Source organism: Artemia sp. Qi Xiang Cuo, chromosome 4, assembly GCF_049724085.1.
Source record: "Artemia sp. Qi Xiang Cuo chromosome 4, ASM4972408v1, whole genome shotgun sequence".
Classification (NCBI taxonomy): domain Eukaryota; kingdom Metazoa; phylum Arthropoda; class Branchiopoda; order Anostraca; family Artemiidae; genus Artemia; species Artemia sp. Qi Xiang Cuo.
The window spans coordinates 72,406,567-72,431,071 of NC_142797.1; the positions used below are offsets into that span (position 1 = coordinate 72,406,567).

Below are 24,505 nucleotides of genomic sequence, written 5' to 3' on the forward strand. Positions count from 1 at the left end.
GGTTTATTTATAAGCTTGAGAAATTTTTAGCTTAAAAATTTAGCTTAGAAATTTTAGTTTTAGAAATTTATAAGCTTCGAAATTTTAGAAATTCTTCAAAGATTCAGGTGTTTAAGATTATAAAAAAATATTTTTAGGTTAAATTATCTGTTTCTGGACGCATTTTTCAAAGTGTAATTAGTTTTGACATTGCAGAACACTTTAAAATAAGACCAAGGAGTTGTACTCACAGTCAAGCCAGGCCTTATTAGCTGCTTTATTTTTTGTATGATCAGGTGACGGAAGTGTGGGTGTTTTTTATATAATGTCCCATCGACAGCTACAATGGTGTGCTTTTCATTTATTTATTGATAAGAGTTGCCACTCCAGCCGCAGCCATGAAAGCAGCCCTTTTCGAAACTAATTGACAAACATATCTAAAGGAAGAAAAAATAACTTTTTATTTCACTATAACAATCAAGAATAATAGTAGTAATATACTTTGGAATCATAATATCATCACTGCTTAGCTACCTAGAAAAAAGATATGGTTCGGTTTTGAAATTTGAAAAAAAGATACTAATAGAAGGCAGGTAATACAAACAAGAAACTCCGTTTTTTCATGAGCAGTGAGCTAGAAAAGCAATGTATGGAAAAGATAGGAAGTTACGCGAAAGTTATCAAGAAAATAAGGCCTCTATCCTCACATGACTCCCTCTCCCGCTTTTGAATTATACGTTTGATAGAGATGTTGTCAACTAGGCTTTAACACCAAAACCCTTTCTCTTTTATTTTAAATTTGATCAACATTTTCACGTTTTATATCAGTTCAAAAAATATGAAGTGGAAGCTATTTTTGATTGAAAAGCTAAAAAAAGAAATAGGACCTGTTACTGATGAAAACAATGCAAAGCGCATTTTGTCATGCCTGGTAGATGTGTCTTTTCAAATAAATATTAAACTTATCCTAGGAACGTTGTCATATTATATGAAGCACAGTTGAGACACAGAAGCAAAGAGTCACATCATAAAAACAAAAGAGAACAGCAGAAAAGGCACTCGACCATATCGACTTGAAGTAAAACACTAGCCTATTTAGACGTTTGCTAAGAAAAGGAAGTTTAATGCTAGAAGAGAACTTGGGATCCTATTGGATACTCAATATATTTTGCAAAATTTAGGAATTGTGTAGAAATTGAGGGAGTAAATTTTCCCGTTTTATTCTTAATGACACAAAAATTAAAAATAAAACACAAAAGGTTGAAGATAAACAAAACAATATTGAAATGTCAAAACCTTGAACTAATGAAAAATAGTAAACTGCATCAAGATAAACAAATGTAAATCTCTGAGCTTTTTATTTATCTTTTTTTAAGTTTTAGATTAAATAATTTTGTGAGGATCAACAACCCATAATCCATTTTCAACAGGATCAACAAAAACATTTTAATAGGTCATTCTTATAAGAAGGAGAAACAATATCCAAGTTTTAACGGGAATTTCAATGAAAGTTTTTAACCAAAATCAAATTCTATAGTCGCACAACGAATCAAAAGCCAAGGTTTGTGATCGAGTAGACAATTTGACCATATGACATATGACTAGCAAGTAAGAACTCTCAGATAAGATCTAGTCATAATTTGTTTTTTTCAGAAAGGGAAAGGCTCTCCGAAAAAAAATTAAATGTAAAAACAGGTTTTTAAAAAAAAAGAGGTAGGCGGAGGCCCTGCTAAAATTATGACTTCTTAACCCGTTTATATTTATTTTATTCTGCTTAAAAGAAAATAATTTTTTTAGCAAAAGGGAACGGCTCTCCAAAAAAAAGGAAAAATAACAAAACAAGTTTTTTTTAAAAAAAAAGAGGTAGGTGAAGGCACTACTAAAATTATGACTTCTTAATGAGTTTATATTTAATTTATTCTACTTAAATTAGCATTTTTTTTGGGAGAAGAGGAACGGCTCCTTAAAACAGAAAAACAAAACATGAAAATAGGCTTTGTGAAAAAATTAAAGGGGGGGGGGGGGGCAGGTAAAGGCACTGCTAAGTTTATTTTCTGAATCCGTTTGTATTTATTTTATTCACCTTAAATGAAATTTCTAGAATAAAATGTGCTTTTGTTAAAATTTTTATTTTGTTCTTTAATTATATTTGTGTTTAATTAAAGAATAAAATGAGCTTTTGTTAAAATTTATATTTTGTTGTTTAATTATACGCTGCCCAAAAAGCGTACTGGCGGTAAAAAATTTTCTATGCTGATACGTAGTTATTGAAACTGGTACGTGTGTTATAGTTGGGCTAAACATCTAGCATAGCTAATTTTAGCAGTCTTTATAGGCATTTCCTGTGACTAATTTTTTCTAGACAGTCCAAAGTCTGATTAAATGTGCGATGTTAAGGACACTTCTTAAGTAAAATTGTCATTTTTTTCAAGAGGGTATGTTCTTCCATTTGCTAACTATTTAGGGCAAAGTAGAAATAGAGAGGAAATAAAGCGTTTATTTTAGTCAAATTACATTTATCTTACTGAATTAAAAAGCAATATTAGCTATCTAATTCTTTCAATTTGACCTCACATCCCCTTATAAAAAGGTTTTTAATGAATCACCTTAAATAAATAATTACCTTATTTATAAATAAATTAAATGAACAATCAAATAAACCATGATTATAGTATGGTACCTTAAAATCAATAAAAATATTAAATGAATTGATTTACTAGTACTTATTTATTACATGTATTCAATAAAATATTAAATAAATATTAAAACAAAAGTACCTTAGCATATATTACCTGCAATAAATGCTCAAAACTATAACAATGCAGGCTAAAATCTTACTAAACTTTAGCACAGTCTTCCTGGCTGAAATCTGCGAGCCCCAACTCCTCTAGTATGGTTGAAGATAATGAAGAGTTAAGCTTTCTTAACGAAAAGCTTTCTTAATTTCTAGTTCCTATTGGTTGCTAGTTATATTAATCGCACTCTGTTGTTATCATTCATATTCTGAGTGTATTTTTTATCTTTTTTTCAAGGATTTTCAGTGTTGAAAAGTACAATTAAAGAAAGCCATCTTGAGCATTTATATTTGAAATATGGTTACGATTGTATAGGATTTTAAGTAGCCAATTGAAATTTGATAAGTATATACATGTTCTTTTTAATTTATACATTCAACATGACATTTTGATGATTTTCATTTCTACAGTAATAATCATCTTTTTAATTTTCAAAGATTAATGTAAGTCATTAGATATTGCTTGGTCTATTTAATTTATATCAGAATTGATATAATAAGTTGCTGCTCAAATTTTAGGCTCTAGCTATTCTTTAATTACATATTATTATTATTCATTTTAAATGTGCAAGAGTGGCGTTATGTCATTTGATTGAACGTTACACAAGTTTATTGGAAAAATTGTTCAGTACAATTGTTCACTGGATAAACACGATTTGTAAAATTATTGCATTCCATTGTTTCAATCAATTACAGGCTACTACTGTATCCATCAATTAAACAGTTAAAGCTACTACTGTTAAACAGTTTAATTAAAGAAGGGTGTACCAAATCCTCACAATAATCACTTTACGTCCAAATATTCAAGGGGAAATGAATTTTAAAAGCTTAATTTTTGCCCGGGATATCCCTTGTTAAGCGAGCAACGCTTGAATGTGTGATTTTATCGCTGAGGATTATACGACTTAGGATTATACGACTATACGGCATCAATTTGGTAAGGGTGGACATTCGACAGTTCTTTTGAAAGAAATAAACTTTCTATGGTATTGTGGGGACTCATTCGTAGTTTTATTCCTAAATGACTCTAGTTTCAAAAGAAAATGCTTCCACAGACTTATAACAAATTTATTTTTAAACATGTCCAGATTCTTGTACTTGTGAAGCAAACATTAAGGCTGATTTTCGTTTTTTAATTGAGCATTATAACTCTATTTACTGTGAATACATTTGAGAACAGTGTCCTGATTTAAGTTCCAAGCAGTCTATACTGTTATGTCCTGTGATTGTGTTTAAGTAGCACCATCTATAACTCAAATCACGTGATATAAGCAGTCGATAGACTCTTAGGGCTTCCTCTGAAAAGAAAAGTAAAACCTTAAAAAATAAATATTTCCAATAATCAATTGCTTGTAACTAAAATGTAAAGTTGAAAAATTCACCAAGGAGGTAGAGAAAACAGAAGCGTTCAAGGGTCAAGACCAACCGTAAGAAGCATACCTATGCTATCAAAGACTTGAAATAGCCCTTGAAAATGTCCTAGATTCTTATGTAAAACAGTAGCTGATTTGAATTAAAACACTGGGCAATATTGCTTTACCCCTTTTTGCTGACAAGGGAAAGCTGCAGAAGTATAACAGTTTTCATCATTGGCAAGAAATTTGATATTGCATAACTAACAAATTTTCTTCTTGTCGGAATGAGAAGTAATAAAGCTTACATACGAAACATCGAAAGAAAGCAATAAAGAATGAAAGGTTTTTATATCCATTTTTCACCTGCTCAAATATTTAAGCAGGCAGTGGATTTGAGTAAAGACTGAATTTCGCTAAAATGACCAATACTCAAGAGGCAGAATTAACTGGTCAAAATCATTCTGAAGGTCACTCCACTCTCCAGTTAAAGAGCAATCAAAATAAAAAAGTTTTAATTCGAATCTTCTTTTCTGGTAGAGGTTTTAAGCTCTTATCTGCAAAAATGTAGAATTTTGTATTTTTTGCCAGAAGAAAGATCAAGGGTGCGTGTTTATTTATTATTTTTATTTTCCTCCAGGGGTAATCGTACTGGTCCAATGGTCCTAGAAGATCTGGGGAGGGTCATTCTAACAGAAATTACAATTTTTAGTTCCGTCTTTAAGTGACCAAAAAGGTTTGAGGGCAACCTGGCCCCCTCCCCCGCCCCTTTTTCCCCAAAGTCGTCCGATCAAGATTATGAGATTGCCATTTTGCTCATCATAGTTAAAAGGCCTAATAATTTACACATGCCAGTTATTTACACACAGTATTTGTTATTGTGAAGTATGTATAGATTTTCCAGTTGGGGAGGAGGTTGCCTTTTTTGCTGTTTTTTTTTATGGGGAGGGAAGTTTCCGGGGGGTAAACTTGTCCGGGGAAATTATACACTGGGGGAATTTGCCAGAATTCCTATACAAAATTCGTTTAAAAGTCTTGCTTTCTTTTTTCCGTCTCAATTTTACGCGTAGACTTGTTAATTGTAATTTACTAATACTACTAATAACAACTCACCGCAGCACCAAGCCGCCTGAGGCCAACACAGCTACGCACGCTCCTCCTCCTCCCAATGTATTCAAAGCTTCCCTTTTTACACCCGCCCACGAAGTTCCCATTTCCTTGAAATCTTTCTTTATCACGTCCTCCCACCCCAGACGGGGACGACCTGCTTTTCGTTTAGCCCTAGATGGTTGGCCGAAAAGAACAATCTTCGGCAATCTGTCATCCTTCATCCGCACAACGTGTCCTAATCTTCATCCGCTTTTCGGAGCGTCCTTGCTTCAGAGCCATATTTGACCACTGTCATCACTGTAGTTTCTAATAATCTGATCTTGGTTTGCAGACTTATCTTCCTATTCTTCCAGACTTTTTTTTTAACTGTGAAAAATCACCCCGAGCCTTGGCTATTCTATTTTTAACATCTTCACTGCGCCCACCACCTCTACTGATAATACTACCAAGGTAAGTGAAGCGGGGTAAATTTTCACCGGAGTTGAATTGTCTAGAGGATATTTTCGTTGGAAGAGGAATATCTCCGTGGAGGTGCGGTCAGATTTCCTGGCATTAATTAAAAACCATCAGAAATAAAGTTAAAAAGAAAACAAATGTGTCGTACTGAAAGTAAGGAGTAACATTAAAACGAAAAATATTATTGCTTGTACGAAGGGGATTTCCCCCTCCTCAGAACCTCGGTCTTTGCGCTAAAGTTTGACTTTTGGCCAAATTCCTTAAGAACGACTGTATGTCGTTCGAGCGAGGTGTTGAGGAAGAAGCAGTCCTCTTTAAATACGTAATAATTTTTTAGCGTCATAAAATTAATTCAAAAACGTCCACAAATTAAATAAAAAAACAAATTTTTTCAACAGAAAGTAAGGAGCGACATTAAAACTTAAAACGAACAGAAATTATTCCGTATATGAAAGGGACTGTCCCCTCCTCTGCGCCTCGCTCTTTACGCTAAAGTTTGACTCTTTCTCACAATTCTACTTTTTAAAACAATAAAAATTTTAGCATAAAGAGCAGGGTGTAGATGAGGGGACAGCCCCTTTCATATAAGGTACTGAATAATTTCGTTTTAAGTTTTAATGTTGATCCTTACTTTCTGTTAAAAAACTTTTTTTTATTTAATAGTTTAAAGGCTCAATAACTGTACCTTTTGAGATAAAATTAACCCACAAAGTCCTTGGGGAAAGCTTTTTAAGTTATAAAATTTGCCCATTCTTTGCATATAGTGTTTGTTATTGAGAAGTATTAATATATTTTTTGGGTCAAGAGGGGGTTGCTGTGGTGCTATTCCAGAGGGAGAATTTTCCATGGAAAGGGAAGTTTTCAGGGGGTAAACTTTTCAGGGAAAATTTTACACCGGGAGAATTCGCCAGAATTCCTATACGAAGTTCTTTTTATATGTCTTGCTTTTCTCTTTGCCGACTCAATTCTACGCGTGAAAATGTTAAGGGTAATTAGGGCAGTTATTATCTGTGGCAATTTTGACCGGGATTGAGTTATAATGCGGAAATTTCAGTTTATATACGTAATAATTTCTGTTCGTCGTAAGCTTTAATGTTGCTTCTGACTTCTAACAGATAAAACCTGTTTTATTTTTTTATTTAAATCTTATGCAGTAAATATAATTGAATTTTAATAAATTATTGTTAACAGTTGTATTATTGTATTAGTAGATCATATATCATATTTCAGACAGTGTGTTGCACAATTGAACTTGTAATAGTACAAAGGGGCTACTCGGGGTAATTTATCATAGTGTTGAGACTGTTTGACGTTTAAAATAACTAAACAGCAGCTCAATAAAGGCACCAGGAAAGAGTAAAGCCTAATTGTTTAATTGAATAAGTATAAATAACCGTAAGTAGTATCGTAGTAATAGATATCACGAATACATGAATACAGAGTGTATTTTCACGACTACAAGCCTGAGGCAAGAATATACAGCGTGGTTTCACGTGCACATTGCAAAAAATTGTGCAAACCTATAAAGTGACCAAACACGTTTTGAGAGTATAGTTTTTTTTTTTTAATCAAAAACTACAGATTGTCAAATTGCGTATTTAGGAATGATTTTGTAGGAAAGGCTGTCTATAACCCATGCATTTTCCACTGTTCCATTTCTTTGAAGTATGTGCTATCAAGAGTTGTTTCTGATTTTTTTTGGACAATTGCCTTTAGTCAAGAATAGTTTGTTATGAATGTGACGGTAGATAGCATTTGCGAATGGGATCCTAGGAAGGTGGAGAAAAAAAAGGTTTAGTATTTGCGAATTGGACTATACGAACGATATTAAAGTGTACTGTATAATACATAAGTGGTGTTTGAACAGTGTTGTTAATTTAAAATAGAGTTTAACGTTATACTATAATAAAAAGTTGATACTAAGAGAGATGTAGATGGTAAGAAAGAATTTTAATAACGGAAAGCTTTACTTCTTCGATGTGTACTGTATAATACACAAGTGGTGGGGTGATGGGAGCGGGGTGTCTTAGAGTAATTATAGTGCTGTACTTTGGGGCGAGTTGCGAGCGAAAACCCCGTGTGTATTAATTTAAATAAATTTGTTTAAGACGAAATCTCATAAGAAATAATTTTGGGGGTATGGGGTGTGGGGAGACGGACCTCTTGAGCAGTTAGTGGGATAGTGGGGGCGAGCTGCTAGTAAAAAACCCGTGTGGATGACTTGAAATAAAAAATTTTTAACAATAAATCTCTGAAAAAGTTTTTTTTTTTTTTGGGGGGGGGGGTGGGTTGATGGCAGAAGGATCTCTTAGAGTAGTTATATTGTGATAGTGGGGGGGGGGGCGAGTTGCTAGCGAAAAACCCGTGTGGATGACTTGAAATAAAAATGTTTTAGCAAGAAATCTCTGAAAAAATATTTTTTGGGGCATTTGTTGATGGCAGAAGGATCTCTTAGAGTAGTCATAGTGTGACAGTGGGGGCGAGTTGCTAGCGAAAAACCCGTGTGGATGACTTGAAATAAAATTTTTTTAACAAGAAATCTCTGAAAAAATATTTTTGGGGGGATGGGTTGATGTCAGCAGGATCTCTTAGTGTAGTTATAGTTAGATAGTGTGTGGGATGAGTAGCTAGTGAAAAACCCGTGTGGATGACTTGAAATAAAAAAAATTTAACAAGAAATCTCTGAAAAAATATTTTTTGGGGCATTTGTTGATGGCAGAAGGATCTCTTAGAGTAGTTATAGTGCGACAGTGGGGGCGAGTTGCTAGCGACATACCCGTATGAATGACTTGAAATAAACTTTTTTTTAAAAAAAATCTCTGAAAAAATATTTTTGGGGGAATGGGTTGATAAAAGAAGGATCTCTTAGAGGAGTTATAGTGTGATAGCGGAGGGTGAGTTGCTAGCGAAAACCCCGTGCGAATGACTTGAAATTAAAAAAATTTTAAAAATAAATCTCTGAAAAAATATTTTTTTGGGGGATGGGTTGATGGCAAAAGGATCTCTTAGAGTAATTATAATGTGATAGTGGGGGGAGAGTTGCTAGCAAAAAAACCGTGTGGATGACTTGAAATAAAAAAATTTTAACAAGAAATTTCTGAAAAAATATTTTTGGGGGGATGGGTGGATGGCAGAAGGATCTCTTAGAGTAGTTATAGTGTGATAGTAGGGGGCGAGTTGCTAGCAAAAAACCCGTGTGGATGACTTGAAATAAATTTTTTTAACAAGAAATCTCTGAAAAAATATTTTTGGGGGGATGGGTTGTTGGCAGAAGGATCTCTTAGAGTAGTTATAGTGTGATGGTGGGGGGCCAGTTGCTCACAAAAAACTCGTGTGGATGAATGGAAATAAATTTTTTTTTAACAAGAAATCTCTGAAAATATATTTTTTTGGGGGGAGGGATGGGTTGATGGCAGAAGGATCTCTTAGAGTAGTTATAGAATGATAGTGGGGGGCGAGATAGTAGCGAAAAAATCGTGTGGATGACTTGAAATAAAAATTTTTAACATGAAATCTCTGAAAAAATATTTTTGGGGGGATGGGTTGATGGCAGAAGGATCTCTTAGAGTAGTTATTGTGTGATCGTGGGGGCGAGTTGCTAGCGAAAAACCCGTGTGGATGACTTTAAATAAAAAATTTTTAACAAGAAATCTCAGAAAAAATATTTTTTGGGGGATCGGTTGATGGCAGAAGGAGCTCTTAGAGCAGTTACAGTGTGATAGAGGGGGCGAGTTGCTAGCAAAAAACCCGTGTGGATGACTTGAAATAAAAATTTCTTTAACAAGAAATCTCTGAAAAAATATTTTTTTGGGAGGGGGTTGGGTTGATGGCAGAAGGATCTCTTAGAGTAGTTATAGTGTGATAGTGGGGGACGAGTTGCTAGCGACAAACCCGTGTGGATGACTTGAAATAATTTGTTTTCAACAAGAAATCTCAGAATTTTTTTTTTTTGGGGGGGGGGTTGATGGTAGAAGGATCTCTTAGAGTAGTTATAGTGTGATAGTGGGGGCGAGTTGCTAGCGAAAAACCCGTGTGGATGACTTGACATACAATTTTTTAACAAGAAATCTCTGAAAAAATATTTTTGGGGGGGATGGGTTGATGGCAGAAGGATCTCTTAGAGCAGTTACAGTTTGATTGTGGGGGGCGAGTTGCTAGCGAAAAACCCGTGTGGATGACTTGAAATAAATTTTTTTTACAAGAAATCTCTGAAAAAAATATTTTTGGGGGGATGGGTTGATGGCAGAAGGATCTCATCGAGTAGTTAAAGTGTGATAGGGGGGGGCGAGTTGCTAGAGAAAAACCCGTGTGGATGACTTGAAATAAAATTTGTTAACAAGAAATATCTGATAAATATTTTTGGGGGGATGGGTTGATGGCAGAAGGATCTCTTAGAGTAGTTATAGTGTGATAGTGGGGGGTGAATTGCTAGCCTAAAATCTGAGCCAATAAGGGTTTTTGACCGTAAACTCTAGTTTTTGTAAGAAAATTATGGAAAATACAATTCGGTGGCTCATAGGTGAAACTTAAGTCCAGTTATGGATCGAAAAATAAACTATTTCTATAAAATCTGAGCTAATAAGGGTTATTGGCCGTAAACTCTAGTTTTTTGTCAGAAAATAATGGAAAATACAATTCTCTGGTTCAAATGTGACACTTAAGTCCATTTTTGGATTGTAAAATTAAACTATTTCTATAAAATCTGAGCTAACAATGGTTTTTCGCCGTAAACTATAGTTTTTTGTAAGATGATTAGGGAAAATACAATGCTTTGGTTCAAATGTGAAACTTAAGTCTTTTTTTGGATCGAAAAATAAACCTGTTTCTGTAAAATCTAAGCTAATAAGGGTTTTTGACCGTAAACTCTACTTTTTTAAAGAAAATTATGGGAAATACAATTTGTTGGCTCATAGGTGAAACTTAAGTCCAGTTATGGATCGAAAAATAAACTTTTTCTATAAAATCTGAGCTAATAAGGGTTTTTGACCGTAAACTCTAATATTTTGTAAGAAAATTATGAAAAACACAATTCTCTGGTTCAAATGTGATATTTAAGTCCAGTTATGGATCGAAAAATAAACTATTTCTGTAAAATCTGAGCTAATAAGGGTTTTTGACCGTAAACTCTACTTTTTTGTAAGAAAATTATGGAAAATATAATTCCTTGGTTCAAATATGAAACTTAAGTCTATTTTTGGATCGAAAAATAAAACTATTTCCGTAAAATCTGAGCTAATAAGGGTTTTTAAACGTAAACTCTTTTTGTAAACGTTTTTTGTAAGAAAATTATGGAAAATACAATTCTCAGGTTCAAATGTTAAACTTAGGTCCGTTTTGGATCGAAAAATAAAAGTATTCCCGTAAAATCTAAGCTAATAAGGGTTTTTGACCGTAAAATCTAGTTTTTTGTAAGAAAATTATGGAAAATACAATTCATTGGCCCATAGGTGAAACTTAAGTCCAATTATGGTTCGAAAAATAAACTATTTCTATAAAATCTGAGCTAATAAGGGTTTTTGACCGTAAACTCTTGTTTTTTGTAAGAAAATTATGGAAAATACAACTCTCTGGTTCAAATGTAAAACTTAAGTCTATTTTTGATTCGAAAAATAAAACTATTTCCGTAAAATCTGAGCTAATAAGGGTTTTGACCATAAACTCTAGTTTCTTGTAAGAAAATTACGGAAAACACAATTCTCTAGTTCAAACGTGAAACGTAAGTCCAGTTTTGGATACTTATAATGATGAGGACTGATGGTTCTAATTCAATATTTTTTTTATAAAAACAAACTATTTTTTTAAAAACTTCGAAATTATTCAACTTTATTTTATTTTTTTTTGTACGTATCTTAAAATGACGAAATATGCATACAGCTCTAACAACTGTACTCTATGATTGCTCAGAGACAAGTTGTGGATTTCCCACTGGTATTCTATGGCCGGTTATCGATACGAACTAGTCTATTGCATGTACTTAATCAGTAATTTTTACACAGTGGAACGATAAACACATAAGTCATATCTTTTAAAAAAAAGTGAAGATGGAGCATTTTAATAAACTGTGTTCACATTACAAGGTTATTGCATCATTGAATGCCGACGAGGAGAAGTATTTAAACTATGAAGCAAGTACAAGTGGTAGCACTATTGGAAATGTACAGATAGAATTTGCTATTGGGACACATACGGACATTTTTCTCGGGAGGGGGGGGGGGGTGGACTGTCTGAGGGAATGTTCAGTGGGGAGTTAATTTTTGGGAATAATTTCTTTTCAAAGAGAATGAATTTTCTGGGGCAAGGGTATTATCCAGAGGGTTATTTTTCACGAGGGGAGGGGGATGTTTTCGGGGAGGGGGGGGGTATTTTCTTGTGGGGTGATTTCTGGGGGTTATTTTCCAAGTGTTTTAGGAGGGATATTTTTCGGAGGGCTTTTCTCCACGGGGGGATGTTTCTGGGGGGTATATTCCATAGGGGGAGGTATTTTCCGTGTGGGGAGGTATTTTCTTCGGTAGAACCGGTAAACATAAAGCTGGTCGGTAAAGATAAAATGAACCAGGTAAAGCATTCATTAGTTGGACTTACCTTTGCCATTAAATCTCTAACGTAAGTGGGGTAACATTTTACGTCAGCTTTTTGGTTTCCTGGCGCAATCCAGCTTCGATTTCCTTTAGCAGTTTGAAACTTTTTTTACTTGTTTGTCCGAAAGGATTAATCTTGAACATTTTCTTCCTGCTAAAAATTAAGATTTAAAATAGTAAAAGAGCACTATTTGGAAGGCGTAATAAAACAAAATGCATGTAAAGTTTACCAACTAATATAATCCTATATTTTTCTTCGACATTCGAAACTGAGAGTGAAAATTTTATTTGAAGCAAACAGAAGTTTAGGGGACCAAAATGTTTGATATGTTACATATTTTGATGTCGTTCCATATTTTGATATATTAAATAAAAAAAACAAGTTTTTTTAACTGAAAGTAAGGAGTGACGTTACAACTTAAAACGAACAGAAATTATTCCGTATATGAAAGGGGCTGTCCCCGTAAACAGCAAGGCGTTGAGGAGGGGACAGCCTTTTTCATATACGGAGGAATAATTTCTGTTTGTTTTAAGTTGTAACGTCGCTTGTTACTTTCAGTTAAAAAAACTTGTTTTTTTATTTAATTTTTGAGCGTTTTTGAATTAATGCAGGTTTTGATTTTGGCTCACCGTACATGAATATTAAAAAAAAAATTGCATATTAATTTTACTTTTGTTTGGTTAAATGGCTTTCTCGAAAGTTGCTTAATTTTATTTACGAACGTTTTTATTAGTAATAAATATACGTAGCTTACGAACTAACTTACGTGACAAACTTCTATATTCATATATTTTTAATTCATATATTAGGGGGCTTGCCCCCCTAATATACGTATTTTTAAGTAAAATTCTAATAAAATTCTATTTGCATAAAATAGAATTTTTGGTGGTAAGAAAAAAAGGATTTGAAAACTTTTTTATGAGACAGACATGCTAGAACGTATGAAGGATATTTACAGGGCTGATAATTGAATTAATAGAACTCAGCCTCGAGCTACTTTAAGCGTCGTTTAAACGACGACCAAAACAGAACTTGAAGCCCTTTTGAAGCCCTGCTTTTGAAGCCCTTTTCTTTGTCAAAAACTAAAGTATAAACAAAACTACTAAGGAATAGTTTTTTCTTTAAAAGAAGTCATTGAAAGAAAATATTCAAAAAATAGAAAAAACAGATAAACTTTAAAGCAATGACGATTTCGGCAAAACCTCGGCCGCAAAGAATCAACATAAGGTGACACAAGCCTACATAAACCCTCCGTCAAGACATAAGCCCCCGTCACTTTCGAAGTGCTTAAAATTGCCTGTAAGGCAATCAAATGCATTACAACTAAATATGGAAAGAAAATCATTATCACTATTGATTTTAATGGCATCCAGTCTACAATTTCATTCTTCCGCCATATTCCATTAAGAAAGTAGACAGTTTAACGCACTCCAAAAGACGAAAATGCTAGATTGAAAAGTTTTTACTCAACAAATATACAAAACGACATTCTCGAAGCAGGTGCTCATTTTCCCCCATTTTTAATTTTAATTTTTAATTTTAACGCTTTGCGCTACAAAAGCTGTTTTTACACACCTTACTTCCTTAAAATATATTTCAAAAAATTAATGTAAAGAGTAATAAAATTTGTAGTGATGCTTTTCTACAATTTCCAACTTTTCAAGAGAGCATATTATTTACTTGCTTTCAAAAATCCACAGCATTGTTCGGAATTGATTTGTCAGCATATCTTTATTCCTTCCTTCGCCCCAAAGCAAAGAAGGTAGTGACACCCTTGTCTACATAAGCGCCCAAGACATAATTTTTTAAAAGTTTATTCCTTAACCCTTCTTTACCGAAACTTGACTCCATCACTGGGACAAACCCCTAGTTAAAATGACTGATTGAAATCAAATGTTGGAGGTACTTGGGGACATGATAACTAGGCTTGAAAAGATTGCATCTAGCTTCATGTGCACTTACTGGGTTTGTGGTTACCTTAAGCCCATTTTTTTATGCCAAAAGTAACTCTTGCAGCTTTTATGGGAGAAATAATGTATAATGACCTTGAGATGTTGCATTGTCTGAAAAAAGAGATGGAAAAATAGAAAACCAAATCGCTAGCAAAAGAGTGTTACTATGATCACGACTAGATTTTAATGACAATTATCATATTAAAGATACTAAAACGTTAAAAGGAATCATTCACACAGGCAGACAAAGGTCATTCGGTATCAGACAGCGTGGTCATCCTCGTCATGACCTACATTGGCCGTACTATACAAAACATTTTAATTCATAGCAGTGCTGTCACTTGTGGTTGCTTTACCGGTGGGGGTGGTGGCAAAGCTGGAGGTGACAGCTTGACCTTCTAAAATCAAAAAAACTCCCTTTTTACGTCTATAAAATGTGTACTGCCTGTGTGTTTTTTTTAAGGTTGCACCATTCCAATTTAGTTGCGTGGTATCTCACATTATTACTAATATGGTCGTTTCTTATAATTTGTTTGTTTTTCTACGATACGTTGTATAGTCCGGGAGCTATAGGCTAATATATAATAATTTTCCCTGAAAATCTCAGAATTCAAAAGTTTATTTCAAGGTAAAGCACATATCTCATAACTTAAATATTTGTAAAATTTTTCATGTTTTACCAGAAATTACCTTGGATATTGAGCTTTGTACACCCTAACATTTCCAATCTCCAACTAGTTGGTGAAGCTGCACCGTTTTTCTTTAACGTATAAGCCAAAAACGTATGCGAAAATAAATCTTTGCAAAATAGTGATATGACACAATATTCTATTCTAGAATTTAGCGTAGAATCCAAATATCAACTTTAATTTTCAGCCAATTCCTAACTTGGTTTGTTATATGCTAACTACTTATTTGTAGGCCTAACATTTTTTTAAATGGTATTGCAAGACATATTTTTATACCAAATTTTGACGCCGAGTCCAACAGTAGTGTTGACTTGATCATCGTGTTTCAACTTGTGAGATAGCATTTTTGTAGGGATGGTATCTACAAATATTTTTGTAGAGATGGGTTGATGGCAGAAGGATGTCTTAGCGTAGTTAGAGTGTGATAGTGGGGGGGCGAATTGCTAGCCTAAAATCTGAGCTAATAGGGGTTTTTGACCGTAAACTCTAGTTTTTTGTAAGAAAATTATGGAAAATTCAATTCGTTGGCTCATAGGTGAAACTTAAGTCCAGTTATGTATCGAAAAATAAACTATTTCTATAAAATCTGAGCTAATAAGGATTTCTGACCGTAAACTCTAGTTTTTTGTAAGAAAATTATGGAAAATACAATTCTCTGGTTCAAATGTGAAACTTAGGTCTATTTTGGATCGAAAAATAAAACTATTTCCGTAAAATCTAAGCTAATAATGGTTTTTACCGTAAACTCTATTTCTTTGTAAGAAAATTATGGAATATACAATTCTCTGGTTCAAATTTGAAACTTAGGTCCATTTTGAATCGAAACATAAGAATATTTCCGTAAAATCTAAGGTAATAAGGGTTTTTGACAGTAAACTATAGTTTTTTTGTAAGAAAATTATGAAAAATACAATTCGTTGGTTCATATGTGAAACTTAAGTTGGTTTTTTAATCGAAAAATAAACCGTTTCTGTAAAATCAGAGCTAATAAGGGTTTTTAGCCGTAAACTTTAGTTTTTTTGTAAATAAATTATGAAAAATACAATTATATGGATCAATTGTGTAACTTAAGTCTATTGTTGGATCAAAAAATAAAATATTTCTGTAAAATCTGTGCTAATAAGGGTTTTTGACCGTAAACTCTAGTTTTTTCATAAGAAAATTATGGAAAATACAATTCTCCGATTCAAGTGTGGAACTTAAGTCTATTTTTGGGTCGAAAAATAAAACTTTTTCCGTAAAATCTGAGCTAATAAGGGTTTTTGACCGTAAACTCTAGTTTTTTTGTAAGAAAATTATGGAAAATACAATTCTCAGGTTCAAATGTGGATCTTAGGTCCATTTTGGATCAAAAAATAAAAGTATTCCCGTAAAATCTAAGCTAAAATGGGGTTTTGACCGTAAACTCTAGTTTTTGTAAGAAAATTATGGAAAATACAATTCGTTGGCTCATAGGTGAAACTTAAGTCCAGTTATGGATCGAAAAATAAACTATTTCTGTAAAATCTGAGCTAATAAGGGTTTTTGACCGTAAACTCTAGTTTTTTGTAAGAAAATTATGGAAAATACAATTCTCTTGTTCAAATGTGAAATTTAAGTCTATTTTCGAATCGAAAAATAAAACTATTTCCGTAAAATCTGAGCTAATAAAGGTTTTTGACCGTAAACTCTAGTTTCTTGTAAGAAAATTATGGAAAATACAATTCTCTAGTTCAAATGTGAAGCTTAAGTCCAGTTTCGGATACTCATAATGATGAGGACTGATGGTTCTAATTCAATATTTTTTTCCTAAGAAAAAGCTATTTTTTTGAAAACTTCGAAATTATTCAACTTTATTTTTTTGTACGTATCTTAAAATGACAAAATATGCTTACGGCTCTCACAATTGTACTCTATGATTGGTCAGAGACACGACGTAGCTTTCCCACTGGTATTCTTTGTCCGGTTATCGACACTACCTAGTCTATTGTATGTATTAAATCAGTACTTTTTACGCAGTGGAACAATAAACACATAAGTCATATCTTTAAAAAAAAGTGAAGATGGAGTTTTTTAATAAAGTGTGTTCACATAACAAGGTTATTGTAGCATTGAATGCCGACAAGGAGAAGTATTTAAACTATGAAACAGGTACAAGTAGTAGCACTATTGGAAATGTATGCATGCATTGTCATGACAGTAAGGAATTAAATTTATTTGGAATACCAAAAAAATTGAACTCTTATGTTGGTGGTTATGCGAGATTGAGGTCTCCAGAGATGATTGCACTCAAAGAGAATGCCAACATAAAAATAATCGTTGATGATAGAGGACAACTCCTTTCTACTGTTGTAGGTAGCACATTACCTACTGATACATCCAATCGTCAGCTTTCGGGTATTAGCATTCAACGGAAGGTCAATAAAAGAAAGGCCTACTCTTCTACTAATATCGTAAACCATATCTTGTCTACGTGTCGAAACTGTTACCTGTGTAAAAATAATGTGATAATAGACAGTGAAATTGCAAGAAAAATAAAAAGGGCATTGTCCGAAAATATCACTATGGAATATAAAGATGAATCGATGAAAAACAAAGCACCAAAAAACGTTACTGCCATTGATCAAACAGTCAATGAACCAAATAATACCAAAGACGAAAAGCATATTGACCCTGTTGATGACACACCAGTAAAAATTGTGTATGACTCAAAATGGAATAATGATTATTCTACTGATTACGAACTAATTGAAGACAATAGCTACAATATCAAGAGAGAACATGGTGAACTATTTTATGGAACAAATTCAAAATGTACAAAGTTAATCATTGATATTAATAATGTATCATAATATATTTTTGTATTAATATTCTACATAGCATTATTTCCTTAAAAATATTACATTGTTATGTGTTCATTATTTTTAGAGTAAACTAGCATATCAAACGTTTAGAATGTCTATTAAAACATTGGAGATGAATGAAAAGGAATTTGCCTACATCAATTGTCAGACACATTGGATAACATTGAAAAAAATCTAGGTATCAGAATGAATAAATTCTTTATCAACATCCATTGTTGGATATGTCATTATGAAAAAAATTGTAAATAAGTAAGTAAGTAAGTAAAAAACTCTTTCTTGAATTCACCTCTTGGATGCACAACACAGAAATTTTATTCAGGAATTTATGAAAAAAAACTGAACAAATTCTATATTAACATTCATTATCGATTGAAGTCGCTTCCTAGACAGACCATAAAGCAGTTTCACAAAATCTAAGTATAAGAGTGATTAAATTCTATGTCAACATCCATTTCTCGGATACATAGGAAAAAGTTGACAAAATCTAAGCGTTAGAGTGAATAAATTTTATTTATCAACATCTTTTGTCAGATACATCGAATAAAATTGACAGAATCAAAGTGTCAGAGTGAATATTTTTTTTATCAACATCCTTTGTCAGATACATCAAATAAAATTGACAAAATATAAATTTCAGAATGAATAAATGCTTTAACAACATCCATTATCGAATATGTCGGATAAAATTGACAAAATATAAGTATCAGAGTGACTAAGCTCTATATCAGCATCATTTTCTTGGATACATAGGATAAAATATCGGATAAAATTGACAAAATCGAAGTATCAGATTGATTAGATTCTATATCAACATCCATCTCTCAGGTACATGGGATAGCATTGACAAAATCTAGGTATCAGAATGAATAAATTCTTTATCAACATCCGTTGTTGGACATGCCATTATTTCATTATGAAAAATTGTAAGTAAGTCAGTAAGTAAGTAAGTAAGTAACAAACTTTTTCTTGAATTCACCTCTTGGGAACACAATATAGAAATTTAATTCAGGAAATTATGAAAAAAAATTGAACAAATTCTTAATTAACATTCATTATCGATTGAAGTCTCTTCCTAGACAGACAATACAGCAATTTCATAAAATCTAAGTATAAGAGTGATTAAATTCTATATCAACATCCATTTCTCGGATACATAGGATAAAGTTAACAAAATCTAAGCGTTAGAGTGAATAAATTTTATTTATCAACATCTTTTGTCAGATACATCGGATAAAATTGGCAGAATCTAATTTTCAGAGTAAATAATCTTTTTTTTATCAACATCCTTTGTCAGATGCATCAAATAAAATTGACAAAATCTAAATGTCAGAATGAATAAATACTTTAACAATATCCTTTATCGGATGTGTCGGATAAAATTGACAAAATCTAAGTATCAGAGTGACTAAATTCTATATCAGCATCCTTTTCTCGGATACATAGGATAAAATATCGGATAAAATTGACAAAATCTAAGTATCAGATTGATTTTTTTATCAACATCTTTTATCAGTTACAACAATTATAATTGTCAAACTCTAAATATCAGAGTGAATAAATGCTTTTTCAGCTTTCTTTATCGGATATGTTGAATAAAATATGCTAAGTCGACATAGCTTTATTTCTTTTTTTAAGGTTAATTTAGACGAGGTTACGTGCGCGCACGTAACCTCGTGTGCGCATGTATCTTAGCTAATAGTATTAGCTAAGATTTTACGGAAATAGTTTTATTTTTCGATCCAAAAATAGACTTAAGTTTACCATTTGAACCAGAGAATGGTATTTTCCATAGTTTTCTTACAAAAAAATAGAGTTTACGGTCAAAAACCCTTATTAGCTCAGATTTTACAGAAATAGTTTATTTTTCGATCCATAACTGGACATAAGTTTCACATTTCAACCAGAAAATTGTATTTTCCATATCTTTCTTACAAAAAAGTAGAGTTTACGGTCAAAAACCCTTATTAGCTCAGATTTTATATAAATACTTTATTTTTCGTTCCTTAACTGGACTTAAGTTTCACCTATGAGCCAACGAATTGTATTTTCCATAATGTTCTTACAAAAAACTAGTGTTTACGGTCAAAAACCCTTTTTAGCTTATATTTTACGGAAATAGTTTTATTTTTCGATCCAAAATGGACCTAAGTTTCACATTTGAACCAGAGAATTGTATTTTCCATAATTTTCTTACAAAAAACTAAAGTTTACGGACAAAAACCCTTATTAGCTCAGATTTTACGGAAATATTTTTATTTTTCGATCCAAAAATAGACTTAAGTTTCACATTTGAACCAGAAAATTGTATTTACCATAATTTTCTTTAAAAAAACTAGAGTTTACGGTCAAAACCCTTTATTAGCTCAGATTTTCGAGAAATAGTTTATTTTTCGATCCATAAATGGACTTAAGTTTCACCTATGAGCCAACGAACTGTATTTTCTATAATTTTCTTACAAAAAACTGGAGTTTATGGTCAAAAACTCTTATTAGATCAGATTATAGGCTAGCAATTCGCCCCCCCACGATCACACTATAACTACTCTAAGAGATCCTTCTGCCATCAACCCATACCCCAAAAAATATATTTTCAGAGATTTCTTGTTAATTTTTATTATTTCAAGTCACCTACACGGGTTTTTCGCTAGCAAATCACCCCCCCCCCCCACTATCACACTATAACTACTCTAAGAGATCCTTCCGCCATCAACCCATCCCCCCAAAAATATTTTTCAGATTTCTTGTTAAAAATTTTATTTCAAGTCATCCATACGGGTTTTTCGCTAGCAACTCGCCCCGACTCTCACACTATAACTACTCTAAGAGATCCTTCTGCCATCAACCCACCCCCCCCCCAAAAAAAAAATATTTTTTCAGAGATTTTTTCTTAAAAAAATTTTTATTTCAAGTCATCCACACGGGTTTTTCGCTAGCAACTCGCCCTCCCCCCACTATCACATTATAACTACTCTAAGAGATCCTTCTACCATCAACCCATCCCCCCAAAAAATATTTTTTCAGAGTTTTCTTGTTAAAAAATTTTTATTTCAAGGCATCCACAGGGGTTTTTCATTAGAAACTCGCCCCCCCCCGCTATCACACTCTAACTACTCTAAGAGATCCTTCTGCCATCAACCCATCTCCTCAAAAATATTTTTCAGAGATTTCATGTTAAAAAATTTTATTTCAAGTCATCCACACGGGTTTTTCGCTAGAAACTCGCCCCCCACTTTCACACTATAAGTACTCTAAGACATCCTTCTGCCATCGTCCCATCCCCCGACAAATATTTATTCAGAGATTTCTTGTTAAAAATTTTTATTTCAAGTCATCCACACGGGTTTTTCGCTAACAACTCGGCCCACAGTACAGCACTATTAGTAGTCTAAGAGACCCCGTTTCCATCACCCCACCACTTGTGTATTATACAGAACACATCGAAAAAGTAAAGCTATCCGTTATTAAAATTCTTTTTTTACCATCTACATCTCTCTTAGTATCAACGTTTTAGTATAGTATAACGTTAAACTCTATTTTAAATTGACAAAACTGTTCAAACACCACTTGTGTATTATACAGTACACTTTAATATCGTTCGTATAGTCCAATTCGCAAATACTAAACCCTTTTTTTTTCTCCACCTTCATAGGATCCAAGTCGCAAATGCTATGTACCGACACATTCATATCAAACTATTCTTGGCTAAAGGCACTTGTAAAAAAAAAATCAGAAACCACTCTTGATAGCACATACTTCAAAGAAATGGAACAGTGGATAATGCATTGGTGACAGACAGCTTTTCCTACAAAATCATTCCTAAATACGCAATTTGACTGTCTCTAGTTTTCGATTAAAAAAAAAAAAAAAAAACAAACAACCATACTCTCAAAACGTGTTTGGCCACTTTATAGGTTTGCACGCTTTTTTGCAGTGTGCACGTGAAACCACACTGTATATTCATGCCTCCGGCTTGTAGTCGTAAAAATATACTGTGTATTCATGTATTCGTGATATCTATTACTACGATACTACTACCTTAGACACATTGAAGGACAAAACGTCATTCGCACTTCGCTGAAAACACCCTTTACTTGAAACTGGGTTTTATTTCTCATGATTTCAAGAAAAAAAATGGAACTTACCATAATAACCAAAGTACTAGACAGCAGTGTTGCCATTTGACCGATACCAAAAAGCGGTGCCGGTCGATAAAAAAACGGTGTTTTTGCGGTATCCTTTCTACCGAAACACGGTATAATTTATGGTATATTTTGATACCCGTAATGGAAATACGTCGTCACCCTTTATTTGTTTTGAACAAAAAACTTACTTTTTAAAATCAATTAATTCCTTGCGACTTTTCTAGCAAATGGATACTATTTTTTATTATTTTTTATAAGTGGTTGATTTTGCCATGGACTTTGAACAAGAAAGGTAGAATAAAATTAAAAGAGACATCCTCCAGATACCCACCCCATTTAAAAAAGCGAAACATAGTCCCCAATGATAAGTTCATATCTTCTCCCCACTTTCTGGCACTCTCACAGGTTCTTCATCACTAATAGCTCGTCCAGACCATCCGTTCTCTAGAAAATTGGAAGCAGGATAATCTATTTTTTTCAGTTTTAAACTAGATTAAGAGTTTATTTATCGATATTTGTTTCATTTTCGGTGCTTTCTCCAGAAATACTGTGTGTACTGTCGTTTTTGTCGTATTTTTCTATTTTTTGTTACTCTTATATACCGGCCTTGAAATCGAAAAAAAGAGACCACGACTATACCACGACTTGAATACCACGACTCGAAGCTTGTCTCTAAATATATGAAATCTAACTGCAACTCCTTTGTGCCAGCTTAAACACAAAAATCACAAAACCCTAAAAGGATCAGTCATAAAAATCATTTTTAACGTTGGGATTCTCTCCTTTGTAGAGAAAACTTGTATACCCCAGATCTCACTCTTTATGTCAAAGCTGAAGTTTTATATTGAACTCGTTTAGTAGTAAAATTTTACCCTTCATTTAAAATTAGTGTCCTAAATTTTTGATTTGTTTAAAGTTTTGATCAGTGGAAATGGTGCCGGTATTTACCCCCCCCCCCCAGAAAATACCCCCTTCCTTCGGAAAACACCTCCCTGAAAAATGACCCCATGACTGGTTAGTCTCTTGAACTCTCAATTTATAGTTTCTTTTACCCCCCTCCCCCCCCCTCCCCAAAAAAACAGGTTGCGGTCCTGGGGATTGTATATAAACTTTTACCTCCACCCCCTTTTCGTCTCTCCCTTAGAGCTAATTCTGTATTTATCTGAGGGTTTGAAGACAGATGGGATGTTTATTCATTAATTTGCACTCTTTCAGGAATCCCCCTCCCCCCCAAACTACAAAACAATGAGAGAATTCCATTATAGAAGCTTAAGCGCCTTTTAAGTTTTGTAATTTGTCCACGTCTTACAAATAGAATAGGCTATTGGGAAGCATACGGACATTTTTCGCGGGAGGGGGGGATTGTCTGAGGGAATTTTCAGTGGGGAGTAAATTTTTGGGAATAATTTCCTTTCAAAGAGAATGAATTTTCGGAGGGAAGGGTATTTTTCAGAGGGTTATTTTTCCCGAGGGGAGGGGGATGTTTTCGGGGGGATTTTCTTGTGGGGTGATTTCTGGGGGGTTATTTTAAATGTGTTTTAGGGGGGATATTTTCCGGAGGGCTTTTCTCCACGGGGGGATGTTTCCGGGGGGTATATTCCATAGGGGGAGGTATTTTCTTCCGTAGAACCGGTAAATATAAAGCTGGTCGGTAAAGATAAAATGAACCAGGTAAAGCATTCATTAGTTCGACTTACCTTTGCCATTGGGTAAATCTCTAACGTAAGTGGGGTAACATTTTACGTCAGCTTTTTTATTGGTTTCCTGGCGCAATCCAGCTTCGATTTCCTTTAGAAGTATAGTTGAAACTTTTTTGACTTGTTTGTCCGAAAGGATTAATCTTGAACATTTTTCTTCCAGCTAAAAATTAAGATTTAAAATAGTAAAAGAGCACTAATTGGTAGGCGTAATAAAACAAAATGCATGTAAAGTTTACCAACTAATATTACCTGACCTTATTACTTGACTAATATTACTGATATTACTAATATTAACTAATATTACTAATATTACTTGACTAATATTAACTAAAGTTAACCTGACTTGATCATCGTGTTTCAACTTTAGTTACTCTATGCTATTTAATTTGCTATAAGCTCTGATTTTCATGCAAGTATAGTTGTCAATCCAGATTATAATGAACCTACGAAGCTTTGCAAGGTAGTAAGCGGACACGGAAGAGTCGCTGCACCACATCACCCATCACTTGCGCAAAGAATGTCGCATGGCTTTATCCCCAGACAAGGGCACTTTTTACCGTACAGAGTTTTAAAGTAATAAAAGATTGAAGCCTTGTTGACAGATGAAGGCCAGGGGGTCAGTTCTGAAGTCACTGGACTGACTCCTAAAATGTGGTGATGGGTCCAGCCAAGCTCAAGTGGGTTGAAAACATAGGGCTTAAGAGTCACAACCTGAAGAATAATATTCCACTTAAGTATAGCTCTCTTGACGTGATATACGAAAGAACCATCAGTTGGGGGCAAGCTGTTCAAGTTCTTTTTTCTGGGTAATAATTGAATTCAGAGGTCATTGAGAGAATCAAATTCTGACGGTTTTTTTTTATATATACCGATACAGCCAATTTCGTACACATACGCAAGATTTTGGGC

General features: G+C 33.5%; 1 long non-coding RNA gene across 4 annotated transcripts in view; it reads right to left on the minus strand.

Moving 5' to 3' along the window:
* LOC148953406 (uncharacterized) overlaps window positions 1-24,505 on the minus strand; it is a 51,786-nt gene that overhangs the window by 775 nt on the left and 26,506 nt on the right. For 3 of the 4 annotated variants that reach the window (XR_016141635.1, XR_016141636.1, XR_016141637.1), the window contains exons 3-5: window positions 23,594-23,756; window positions 12,274-12,423; window positions 3,826-4,071 (exon numbers count right to left, since the gene is read on the minus strand). This is a non-coding gene — a long non-coding RNA (uncharacterized LOC148953406). Of the gene's footprint in view, window positions 1-230; window positions 417-3,825; window positions 4,072-12,273; window positions 12,424-23,593; window positions 23,757-24,505 lie in introns of those variants that run through there. The other variant, XR_016141638.1, reaches the window with a different exon arrangement.